The sequence below is a fragment of the Paramisgurnus dabryanus genome, chromosome 2 (genome assembly GCF_030506205.2).
Source record: "Paramisgurnus dabryanus chromosome 2, PD_genome_1.1, whole genome shotgun sequence".
Taxonomy (NCBI): Eukaryota; Metazoa; Chordata; class Actinopteri; order Cypriniformes; family Cobitidae; genus Paramisgurnus; species Paramisgurnus dabryanus.
This window is the reverse complement of record NC_133338.1, coordinates 53,751,446-53,765,022: the sequence shown is the minus strand read 5'-3', so window position 1 is coordinate 53,765,022 and position 13,577 is coordinate 53,751,446. Positions and strand designations below refer to the sequence as shown.

The following is a 13,577-nucleotide window of genomic DNA, read 5'->3' as shown; positions in this document are numbered from 1 at the left end:
TAATACTTCACAATGAGGTTGTATTTGTTAAACACTTAATGCATAAACTAACAATGAACAACACTTCTACAGCATTTAATAATTTTAGTTCATGTTATTTTTAACATTTACTAAAAATAAAATCAAAAGTTGTATCTGTTAACATGAGTTAATGCACAATTAACAAACATGAAGAATTGTTTTGGCACTACATAACATTAACAAAGATTAAAAATCCTGACAATATATTGCTCACTGTTAGTTCATATTAGCTAATGTATTAACAAATGTTAACAAAAACAACCTTGTAAAGTGTTATCAAATATTTCACTGATGTGTGTTTTTTAGGTATTTTCATGTGGATTTGCGGAGGAGTCGTCATGCACACCTGGATTTGATTCAGAGTCGTTTGTGTTTAAAGTGAACAGAGATCATCTTCACAGAGGAAAAACACTAGGAAGAGGTAAGAGAGACTCACAATCCTCTTTAAATAACAACAACTCAACATTTAAAGTGTTGTTAAAGAATATTAGGCTCTGCACTGTATTAAGATGTTTTAACAATAATAATTTCATGTGTCTTTATCTGACAGTAATCTTCAATACCTGTGATGTAAGATCAAGATCAGTCTTTCAGTCGCGTGACAAGCGGTTCAGTGTGAGAACAGATGGAAGTGTAACACTGAAGACACCGGTGACTCTTCATGATGGATATATGATGTTTGATGTACACGCTTGGGACTCCAGTGGTATGAAGCACACAGCATCTGTCAGAGTTGAATGTACTGCTCACCATCATGAGGATCATCACATGAATACTGCGGTGAACATCACTACACAGGTACACACAAGACAAACTCAACTGTGAAAAGACTTGTGTAGCTCTTCACTAAACACAAAATTACAAAGCGTCTAACAGCGGGTCATACCGGCTTAATGTGGTCTAGTGGATTTGGAGGCTGGTTGACCAGATAATGACCAGCTAACAAACTGGAAAATGTGTTGAGGTGTCTCTGAGTTTAGACCTGTAATGTCCATAACAAACAATCTGTTTTCCAGCTGAAATCTTTCCCTGATGATTTGATCGTGGGGTTTCCAAGGTCTTCAGCCGGTCTAAAGAGAGTAAAGAGAGGTTGGGTTATTCCACCGCTGAAAGAATCTGAAAACAGTAATGGTCCTTTCCCACAATTTCTGGCTCAGGTGAGTAAACATAATGAATATACTGTACACTATTGAATATAAAACAGGTTTGTGTGTTATTGACTTTGTGTCTTTCTGTATTTAGATCAAGTCAGATTATGGTAAGGAATCTACGTTGACATACAGTATCACAGGTGAAGGAGCAGATCAGCCACCTGTGGGTCTTTTCACATGTGATGAACATAATGGAAAAGTTTATGTGACGCAGCCTCTTGACAGAGAGAAAAAAGCTTCATATAAAGTAAGTTATTTTTTAATCTTACTCACAATTAGACAATTACAAATCAAATACACCACATTGAAAACATTTAAAAACTAGTTTTGAAAGCTGTCACCTCATCAATAGTTATCAACAGTCACCACAGATATTTAATACTTCACGTCTCTGTCTTCAGCTCATCGCTCATGCTGTTGGAGAAGGAGGTGTAAGAGAGAAGCCAATGGATATCATTATTGAGGTGATTGACCAAAATGATCATAAACCTGAGTTTACTCAAAATCCTTTTAATGGAAATGTTCCTGAAGCTCCTAAAGGTAAGTGTTTCATTTTAATTCATCTTAATCCTTCATAATTCTTTAGTGCTTAATTAATTGATTAATTATAAAATATTAACACAGTAAATGTCCCCTGACCTGTATGCTAAAATTTTCTTACTTTCATCTGGACAGATATTGAAATGTTTTATTTTCTCCTCAAGTCTATTTATGACATTTGTTATGTTTTTTGCAGTGGGTCATGATATTTTTTTTTACTTTTTATGAAACATTATTTGTTTGAGAAATCAGGAACAAACTACAGATGAATTTTATATCATATTTCAAAAACAGCCTCTTTGCACCCCATGCTGTTCAAATCTGACTTAAATGATTGGGGTTTATCTTGGGGTAAAAAGTGCACCTTCAAATTAACAAAACTCTGGCATTTTTTGGTCCAGAAGCAAAATGTTGGTCTTATTTAAGGTTTTTCACTGAAGTGTCTGGACTCTTGAGGTTAATAAATTAAACAGAAAATTTGTTAAAGCAGTTTACATTTTTTTATAAATAATGCAATAACATTATTTTTATAAATACAAAGATAAAAATGTAAATGTTTCACAACAGAAATTGGTTTGCTGCATACTCTGCATTATTATTACTGCTAAAAGGTTTCAAATATGAAAACTACATTCTTAGAGTTTTCCAATAATTTATACAGTAGATTGTCAACATTCTTAAGTTTAAAATAGGGTATAAGTGTAATAAATATATAAAAACAATGTGCGCTTACCTGTGGGCCAGTGACTTTTTTTGGAGCTTACAATGATATATAGTTTGTTATGATTTGATAAGAATTCTCATGCAAAACACTAAAGTAAATATAGGTGTCCCGCTGGTGAGACTGTGACATTTAGCAGGATTATCAATGTTTTGAGGCTCACTCTTTTCATAAATGAATCGCTAACTCTCCCTACAGCATTTATTTTATAAAACACTGATGATATCTGTATTCTAGAGGCTTAGAACTTTCCAATGATATCCAAAACTCAGTAAACTCAAGCATTTTGTATACAGAAGGGGGTGACACTTTAAGGGGTTAAAAACAAATTTCTATTAATTTTTCCTAATCTAGAGCAAAAGATGTTAAACAAAGCCAAGAAAGATACTTTAGTGAATCCTACAGATATTATTTTAATGTTGTGTAGGCCAAAATTTCGTAAGATCTCATCCTGAATGCGGACGCGACTAAGATGGCGGCGCTACCGGAAGGTATTTATTTACGTTAATAAAGTTTTAAATATGGATATTTCTACAACACCGCGCGGATTACCCTCAGAAGACCTTTGTTTATCATCCTGGAGCTGTTGGGATTTAATTTGTGAAGGATGGACGCACTTTTTTTGGACTTGAAGGTCGTGGACCCCGTAACATTACATTTAATCAACTGAAATATCTAAAAAAAAAAAATTAAATATCCGAAAATGTGTTTGTCTGAAAAACGATGGACAAATCATGGTGAGTAAATCATGGGTTTAATATAATTTTGGCCGAACTATCCCTTTAACTTGTCTGACTAAATGAATTAACTAGTTCTCGCCATGAGTATAGCCATAGATGCTGGAAAGAAAGAAAGAAAGAAAGAAAGAAAGAAAGAAAGAAAGAAAGAAAGAAAGAAAGAAAGAAAGAGAAGGTCAAAAATGTTTTTGTTCCACTTTCTCTGAAGATTATGAGTTTATGACGGTCACAGCCACTGATGCAGATGATCCAAAAACTCAAAATGCTGATCTCAGATACAAAATTATCAGCCAAGATCCACCATCACCAAATCCAAATATGTTTGACATCAATGCTGTAACCGGAGGGATTCGTGTGATTGGTTCAGGACTGGAAAGAGAGGTGAGAGATGACATTTAATGATTGAATCTTAGTGTTGAAGAATGAGTTCATGAAAGACAAAACTCACCTGTGAACGTCTTCTCTTTCAGAAATTTCCCAAATATACTTTGGTCCTTCAGGCTGCAGACCAGCAAGGAGGTGGTTTTGTAACAGACGGCAGAGCTGTTATTATTGTCACTGACAGCAATGATAATCCACCTCAATTTGATCAAGACACGGTAGTGTGCTGTTCATCATCTGTCATCTAAATATCTAAGAGAATCAATAAAAAGTCTTATGTTTACACAAATCTTTTTGTTTTTAGTACACTGTATCTGTCCCAGAGAATCAAGTTGGAGTTGAAGTTGCCAAACTCACAGTTACTGATGATGATGATCCTGGATCACCTGCCTGGTCAACCAAGTATAAGATTATCAGTGGTGATGAAGGAGGAGTTTTTAATATCAGTACTGGACCCAGTCAGCTGGAGGGAATCATCATCACTGTGAAGGTACTGAATGATCTTCATAATGTTGATCAGACAGATGTTTGTGTTGATGTACTGTAACTGAAGTCTTTTCTTGTTCATACAGCCGCTGGACTACGAGAAGACCAAGCAGTACATTTTGTCTGTGATTGTTGAGAACAATCATCCGTTTGTCGGCTCTTTGCCCACCTCCACCGCCACAGTCACTGTCAATGTTGAGGATGTGAACGAGCCTCCGGTGTTTAATCCAAAGGAGAAGCACATTACTAAACCTGAAGATGTTCCTGTTGGTAGTGAATTGGTTGCTTTTACAGCCACTGATCCAGACACTGGAAGATCACAGAAGTTAACGTAAGATTTCTTCAAAACAATTTTTAATGATCAGGGATGTTTTTATTATAGCGAGATAAAGTTTGTCTCGACTAGTTTCCTTTTCTGGTCTTAATCAGTATAATTTGGTTTCTTACAGGTACAGAATCGGCAGTGATCCCGCTGGCTTTCTCAGTGTCGTTGAAGACACGGGAATGATCAAAGTCAAGAAACTTATGGACAGAGAATCTATTGAGGTCAAAGATGGAAAATACAAAGCCATCATTCTGGCCGTTGATAATGACGGTAATGTGGGTTTGTTTTGGGAGAGGGGTGCAGTTAAGATTGTTGAATTATTTTTCTAATAAGTTTGTACTTGTGTACAGCTGAAGCTAAAGCGACCGGCACAGGAACCCTGATCATTGAGCTGGAGGATGTGAATGATAACGCTCCCTATATTAATGAAAGGGAAATAAAGATCTGTAATCAAGAGGCGCCTCCAGTCCTCCTCTCCATCACTGATAAAGACTTACATCCCAACGCTGGACCCTTTAGTGTTGAAACTCAGGGAGAAACCATGAAAAACTGGACTGCCAAGATGAATGATTCAGGTATGAATTCATGTTGGGAAAAATTATTTGGACATCAAATTCTTTCATAACTGATTTGTATTCTAATGATTATAATGTGCCCCAATGTGCAGCAACCGGCATTGAGCTGATGCTAAAATCTGTGGTGGAGCCTGGTGTCTACAATGTAGTCCTGAGAGTTTTCGATCAGAAGAATCTGAATCAGGACAGCACAATTAAAGCCACCGTGTGTGACTGCAAGGGAGAAAACGCTATGTGCAGTGAGGCGCGGGCTGGAGTTGGTAAATCATCAGCATCACTTTGGCTCTGCTGTGTATATTCTGTCTATTGGTACTTTTTATAAGACCACATATTTGTTTTGCTCAAGGTGGTGATTCTTTTAATTTACCTAAAATGCTATTTTAGCACAAGAAAGGATGTAACAATATATAACAATATGAATCTTTATTACCTTTTTCACCCCGGATGAGTTTGCAAATTACTTCAGGCGTTTTATATAATTGTTTGTTTATTTGGAATTGACTGTGTTTTTGTAACTTGTATCACTTCTGTTTTTAAAACTGTAACTGTAAGTGACCGCATACTGTATGGGTGAGAACTGTGACAGACAAGTGTAATAAAAAAACATGAGCATCTAACACCATTTCATCATCCATCAGATACTCACGACACTTGTGGACCCCTTTTGTTCTCCATTTTGTTCTCTATGCTTTTGTGTTCTGCTTTTAAGCAATTAAGACATTTCCTCTCATGCACAAAAGTTAAAATCAATGTATTTTTTAAATTACCTACTAGCCTACCTTATTGGTTTAAATTGTTGTATGTCTGTAAATTTACTTCATTTAAATTGAAGACACGGATGATTCTTTTGGATCCTGTTGAGTCTAAACAAACATCAAATTTTAATCTTCGTCCTCTTTCTATTACATTAAATTATTTGTAAAAAAAAAACTTAGAGTTTATTTTGAGTTCACTAATGGTGTGATAAAGAAAGAACTTTAAAAGAGCTATTTATGCCCTTAATATTTTGACTACAGTTAGCACAGTCTACATAGAGATTAATCGGGTCGCTCTTTTTAGACTTCAAGTCGATCACAATGCAGCTGCCAGACTGGGATCTAAATAAAAAACATATCCCCCCTATGAGAGGTATCACAAAATGTCAAGACATATGATCAAATATTGTATTGATTATAGACGGTTTCATCGGACGCACGTGATACACGTCTGGATCCGGACCTTACTTCCTGTTTCGTTTTTTTAATGGTCTGACTAGTTGCTAAACTGATCTCTTTAACAAATGCCTCGTCAAAAATAAAAAATGTTTTGGTTTCCTGGGTAATCTATGTGTTGTTTTTTGCTTGTTATATGAATAAACTACGTTTAAAGAACTTTGTTGTTATTTATTCTTAGCCGAGTTTACCGGAAGTTACGTGCAGACCGCGACAGCCGCTTGTTTATGTTGTTACTGCTGAAAATGGTTTATAAATCTCAAAATTTCTTTGCAGGTTGCACCTTCTTACCTTACTGATCTTTTGTTGGGGTCAGTGAGGTCTTTAAAATCCTCCAATCAGGGACTATTCGTTGTTGCAAGAACAAAATTAAAACTTAAAGATGACCAGGCTTTAGCAATAGCTGCACCAAAATTATGAAATGCTCTACAGTTTCTTACAGACGCTAGGACACATTTCTCAATACTTAGGTCACTTTTGCAAAACTCTTCACACAGTTCTCCTAACAAACTTTCAGTTTGGCAAAGCAGTTCATTTCACATTCAAAATGACACTTTGTCACCCATAAAACAATGACCTAAAAAACACTATAAACATCTCTGTTTATAATTCACTGCAATATATGTGAATGAATCAGACATGATGCAGAATTTTTCGATATTTTATGTAGAGTAATTCCAAAATACAAGAATTTGTATACACACCATTCACTGATACAGGTACGGTAGTAACGCTAATCTACTTGGTCTTCTCCATTTGCCCAATTGTTTTTATAGCATTTATTTTTAAGATTTAAAATATATTTCATTAAAATATACTGTAGAAATGTAGCAAATTATTGTCTTTATATTGCTTTAAACATAAGTTTAACAGTTTTGAAAACAGTATGTAAGCATGTGCAAATTGGCCTGTACGTACAAGAGTTCTGATTGTCGTTTCTGAATGAGAAAATAATTCATGAAATTTGAGAGATGTAGTTATACTCACTGTGTGAAGAGTTTTGCAAAAGTTACCTAAGTATTGAGAAATGTGTCCTAGAGTCTGTAAAAAAAACTGTAACCTCCTAAGACCTGAATGTTATTCACAAGAAGACTTCTTGTATGATTTTTTGAAACGTTCTTTCGATACTTTGATGTCTTTGACTAGTCTTCAATAGTAAGTCTATATTTTGTGTACCCAAAAGTTTAAGTTCACAAAAGTTTTTCAGTGTGGACAGCATAACATTCTGGCCTAACATGCAAGACTTTTGCAAAGCCATTGCTGGTGAAAGGTGGATGTTTTATTATTTAGGGCAACAATTTTTTTAAAAGCAATAATTTCAACTCCCGGATAAATGCTGTAGGGCAGGGGTGTCCAATAAATTGATCGCGTTGACCTGTCGATCGCAAAGGCAATGCCAGTAGATCGCACAAATTAACTGTTGCTCCACGTGCGAAATTTGCATTATGGTCTAAGAGTAATTGTGAAACACGCGCAAGTATTTTTGAGTTGCTGCGCCTTTCTTCTCAAATGTGTTTTTATAAATCTTATGCCAGGCCCGCTGCAGCTCAGTCGTCTAACTTCCAAAATTCACCAGGTTGCACATTCTTGCCTTCAGCTGATCCACGCGCACACACACAAACACCGTGCAGCCAGCAAACGAGAGAGAGAGGCAACGTAGCGCTGATTTGTATGCTTCTGATACTGTTGTCATTTTCTAGTTTGTTTCACTTAACTCGCATCTCCGCTATTTTAAGGAGTAATCGACATGTACTCAAGGATTTTTTTTAACTCCTCAAAAAGAATAGAGTAATGGTGACAGCCCTAAATTCAATGTACAGATATATGCAGTACAGTCCTACAAGCATTTAAGTGTTATAAAAATAATTAACTGTGTTTTTAGCTGGTAGATCTTGTCGGCTTTATCATTTTAAAAGTAGATCACCACACAAAAAAGTCTGGACACCCCTGCTGGAGGGTGATAAGAGTAACCTACAGTATAGTTTAATGTCTGGGAACTGAGTGATCATAAATTGAGATCTGTTCTGTCAAGATGTTTCCTGTCTTTCTATGTCTGACCAAAACCTCTGACACCTCGGGTGAGAGGGATGTTTTTTTCGGTTGCTAAATGGCAGTGGGCACAACTGGAGTCACATGTCCAAACCTCTAACTACAGTCTGCACAGCAGCAGTTCATGTAGACCAAACTCTAGTTCGTTTTTCATTGCTTGAACACAGTTTTCAAAACTCTATACACTTATCCCAGGACTTTAACCACAACCTGCACAACACTGTGGATTTACAGCACTCAGCAACTGATTCCAGCCTTGTGCCTTTCAAACAGGCTAAAGCCCTATTCGGACGGGATTAGTATTACAGGGGGACCTCTGAGAAAATCGTGCTTCTCAGAGGGTCCTCTGTGTTTTTAAAGAGTAACTAAACCCCTGGTCAGAGCCTGACTCCACCCACTGGCAATATTTGAAAAATGCAAGAAAAGTGGGCAGATCCCAACAGAGATAGAGGGGACGAACTAAGTGTGTGGTGAGATCGTAACAAGGGCGTGGTGAGCTTGAAACTGCTTACGTCACGAGTCATTTCTTGGACCCAACATCCAATAGGAAAATTCAACTGCAATAGCCACCGTTCAACCTGAAGAGGGCAGCACTCACACGTTTTTACACCATATATTGCAGTATTGAAACACTTTATATCTAAATGTCAAAAAAGTTACTAAAATCAATGAACAGCACTAATAAAGCATCATTCTTACAGATCATTAACTAAAAAAAGTTGGTTTAGGGTTTAGTTACTCTTTAATCTCGTCTGAATCGGCCATGCCTGTGTTTTTCTCTGACGACCTCCGTAAGAATTCCAGAGCAATTTACCTACTGTTTTTCGCCGAACTCAGAGGTCCTCTGAGAAATGTAATCCCGTCCAGATGCAAATGTCTGTGTTTGCCCCCAATATCTTTTGAAAACGCGGTTCATTTCGTGTTTTGGCCAACGTGATCGGCCGTAAGGTCTTACTATTGCGCGTATATTGTATTCCTGAGTCCCATTTATTCAGATATGGATGTTTTTTGGCATTCTGCAAAATTAAAAAATTCAATCAAGGCGAGCTGAATATCAAACACTGTTGAGACTGGCCACTGTAATATCATTAACGTTATAAGAAACTCAAAGTTGTTCAACTCCGGAATGGTTATGTTAATTAATGAAGATAATAAATTGTGTCATTATTTATTGTTTCATAAATTAATCATCATTTCTTTATTTCGTTGGGTTTATTATAAGCAGACAGTTATATAAAACACATAGTCTAACGTTACTTTAGTAGGATTTGTATTTTATTTTTTTTATTTGTTAAAATTAAATTAATAAATTACATGTTCTGTCATAATTTTACATTTAAAGCAAAATATCAAACATTACAAACACGCGTATCCAGAGCACGTGATCTTCTGCAACGCCCAAATGCATGAAACAGACACTCCCATCTCTGGAATAGCCTGCATCATTTTAATCCCGTCCGAATCGGTACATAAAATCACCGACATCCAGGGGGATACGTTGAAACTCAAACGTTGTTTGGAAAACTAATCCCGTCTGAATAGTGCTTAATACAGAACAGTGCTTTAGTTTCTTTATATTTTTTTATTTTTATCACTCACATATTTTTGGTTATGAACTTCTCAAAACTTCATATTGATTTCCCATATGCAGTTCCTTTATTTTATGATTTATTTCGCTTTGTATTTTGTATGCATATGTTATACAGTTTTTTACAATTGCTATGACAGATTTTTCAATACTTTTAACAAGTTTCCAAAACTCTTAACGCAGCAACACACCTACAACACACAACTTGCAAAATCATTAATTTCATGTTCAAAATTACAAATTGTAAACAAAACTCTCACACTGTTTACCAAAACACTGTAAACATATCCCAGAATCAACTTGTTATGCCAAATCACACATTGACATGCTGTGTGAAAGCATTTGTAAATTAAAACATTAAAAAATCTATTGTTTTGGTCTTGTTTGCGCTTGTGTGTAAAAGAAGTTCAAGCATTTTAAATTTGTGTTAATTATATGCATTTTGTGTTAAAGCAAAAAGAGAAATGTTAATAGTATAGCTTACACAGGTGGATGTAGTGCTAGAGTTTTGGAAACTTGTTAAAAGTATTGAAAAATCTGTCATAGCAATCGTCTAAAACTGTAATTGCAAAAAAAACTGTATAGGAACTAGAGTTACACTTTTTTACAGATGCTAGGACACATTTCTCAATACTTAGGTCACTTTTGCAAAACTCTTTGTACGTACAGACCACTTTCCACATGCTTACATATTGTTTTCAAAAGTGGTAAACTTATGTTCAAAACAATAACATGATACCACTGAATAAGACAGCAATTTGCTACATTTCTACAGTAATATTTTAATGAAATATTTTTAAAATCTTTCAAATAAATGCTATAAAAACAATTGGACAATTGGACCAGCCACAGCTATCCACAGCCGAGTAGATTAGCATTAATATTGTATCTGTATCAGTGGACGATGTGTATACAAATTCTTGTATTTTGGAATTACGCAGTGGAAAAACATAAAAATAAATAAACGACATAAAATATTGATGATATTCTGCATCATGTCTGATTCATTCCAGTAACATATATTGCAGTGAATTATAAACAGGGAAAACCTTGTATAATGCTACATGTTGTTAGTGTTTTTTAGGTCATTGTTTTATGGGTTTTATGAGAGTTTTGCAAAAGTGACCGAAGTATTGAGAAATGTGTCCTAGCGTCTGTAAACAACTGTGAAGTGTTTGTTGTCATTGGGGCACTTACTGGTGACGCACATGGTGGCGCTATTGGGTGAGAGAGCTGTTTTGCCTCAGAGCCCTGTGAGACTTGCAGAGAACTTTTATATGAGTTATATAGGACTTTGTTAGACGCACGTGTTGCTTACAGTTTACAGACGCTTGGAAACAATTCTCAAAACTTAGGTAAAAAAAAAGTGTTTTGGTAGTTGTAGTGCATTTTGAATATGAAATGAACTGCTTTGCCATGCTGCAAGTTGGTTAGGAGAACTGTGTGAAGAGTTTTGCAAAAGTGACCTAAGTATTGAGAAATTTGTCCTAGCGTCTGTAAATAACTGTATTAGATGGTATTGTGTACCCCTAGTGGTGAGCGGGAGAGACTAACGTGGACCGTTTTTATCTAATGAAGTGCCCATTTTTTGCAGAAAATAAAAAGAGAAGAGATCCCAATCCATTGTCATTGGCTTGTGTTCTATGATGAACAAAGCAAGTCTGCTACATAAGCAGGTGTCTTGTTTTAGACTTTTTAGTAAACACACACACACACACACAAACAGGTTTCCATTTTTTGTGGGGACATTTCATAGACGTAATGGTTTTTATACTGTACAAACTGTATATTCTATTCCCTTCCCCTAATTAATAAGCTTGTTTCCTTATGGGGACCTCAAAATGTCCCCACAAGCAGTGTTGGATGCAGAACGTGACATATGGGTGGGCATGATTAAGTCGAGGTGTGCCTGAATCTATGGGTGTTTAATCTAAATAAAAAATGTCCAAATAATAATTGAAGTAACACTAAGGGCCCTATTTTAACGATCTGAAACGCAAGTGCGAAGCGCAATGCGCAAGTGACTTTGTGGGCGGATCTTTGGCGCTGTTGCTATTTTCCCGGGGGGAGAAATATTTATGTCATTATTATGAAGGATTTTCCAGGCGCACGCCAGGAGCGGTTCACAGCCGAGGAGACTGACATTCTTGTAAGAGCAGTCAAAGACAGAGAAGTTGTTTTGTATGGGGATAGGAGAAACCCGCCCAAATCAGCGTAGGTTAAACAGACGTGAGAGGAAATAGCCACAATTGTCTCATCAGCTGGCATCCCCATCGTTGCGCCAAGCGCTACAATGATGTCAGGAGACGGGGGAATCCCAAGCATGCCAGCATAAATCGGGCACGGCGTGTAACGGGAGGTGGATCTGCCTCTACACATCTGCGTCCACCCTCACCGCTGAAAGGGTTTGGGGGCTTTGAAATCGGACCCAAGAAACGCACTTAAGGTCCAACCCCAAAGTACACTTACAAATCAAGTTCATATACATTAAGGTTTCTTATAAAAACATTTTAATTATTATTTACATAAAATAAACGTAATACAGCCACACAACAAACTTATGAAAATATTTTAATCATTATTTGCATGAGAATTTTTTAACGCAGCCACACAATAAATAAAAACTATCACCACAATGCTCACCACTATGATTCCCCTTATCTCATGTGTTAATAATTTTTATTGTAACAATTTATGATTTGCAAAAATAACTGTTGCATCTGTGTAGATTAGATAAGCAAAGTGTGTGCGTGTTGTGCATGCTATACATTATGGTCAAGCATGCACCCCTTAAAATAGCATAATGAACCACGCGCAACGCGCCACTGACTTTAGACTAGTTTTTTTGGAACACGCCTCCTTTTTTGCGCTGAACCGCCAAGGGAGCGCAAGTTCATTCGCTAGTTTGCCGACGTGCGTTTGTGGAGGGAAAAACCCGCTGTGCGCCGGTGCAAAATATGAATGATACATGCGTCACTGACAAAGTCAATTGCGCTGGGTGCAAGATAGGGCCCATAAAATGTTAAGTAAATATGTTAATTTTAATTGACATTGTATTTGCTGTAAGTTTTATATATTCAACCTGAATGACCTATAAAGCTAGTTGAGCAAACATACTTTTTCATATCTGACTTAAGTCTGGGCCAACAAAAAAAAAATCTGTGCAATTATTTACTAAATATAATTCATTAAACATTTTTCACATTGTATGTATCACACTAATTTACTACATAATGCTTAGAAATATTGGGTAACACTTTATTTCGATAGTCCACTTTAGACATTTTACTAACTATAAGTAACTTTGCAACTACTTATCAACTACCAATCTTTAGAGAATTAGTAGAATGTCTGCTTAATATCTACTAACACTTTATTGTGATGATATCTCAACAGACATTCAACTGACTATAAGTATCTTTGCAGGTGCATGTCAACTTATTCCACTAACCCAAACCTCTTCCCTAACCCCAACCTTTACAGTCTACTAATACACTAATGACAGTTAGTTGACGTATAGTTGCAAATTATTGAAAGTTAGTTGACATGTAGTTGCAAAGTTGTTTATAGTTAGTAGAATGTCTAAAGTGGACTATCAAAATAAAGTGTAACCAAATATTGATAACAGGTATTATGCTATATAACATTGAGAACCACTAGTAACCTGTAGTTTGTTACTTTCTACTATGTACACCAAGTATTATATACACAAAAATGGAGTAAAGACTGAGTTTTGATGACAAATTATATCTTGGTTAATAAGAAATATATACATGATAAATTACATATTGC

General features: G+C 36.0%; 1 pseudogene; it reads left to right on the top strand.

Annotated features, from left to right (window-relative positions):
• Positions 1-312: 312 nt before the first annotated feature.
• Positions 313-5,002, top strand: LOC135743646 (cadherin-1-like; annotated as a pseudogene).
• Positions 5,003-13,577: the final 8,575 nt, after the last annotated feature.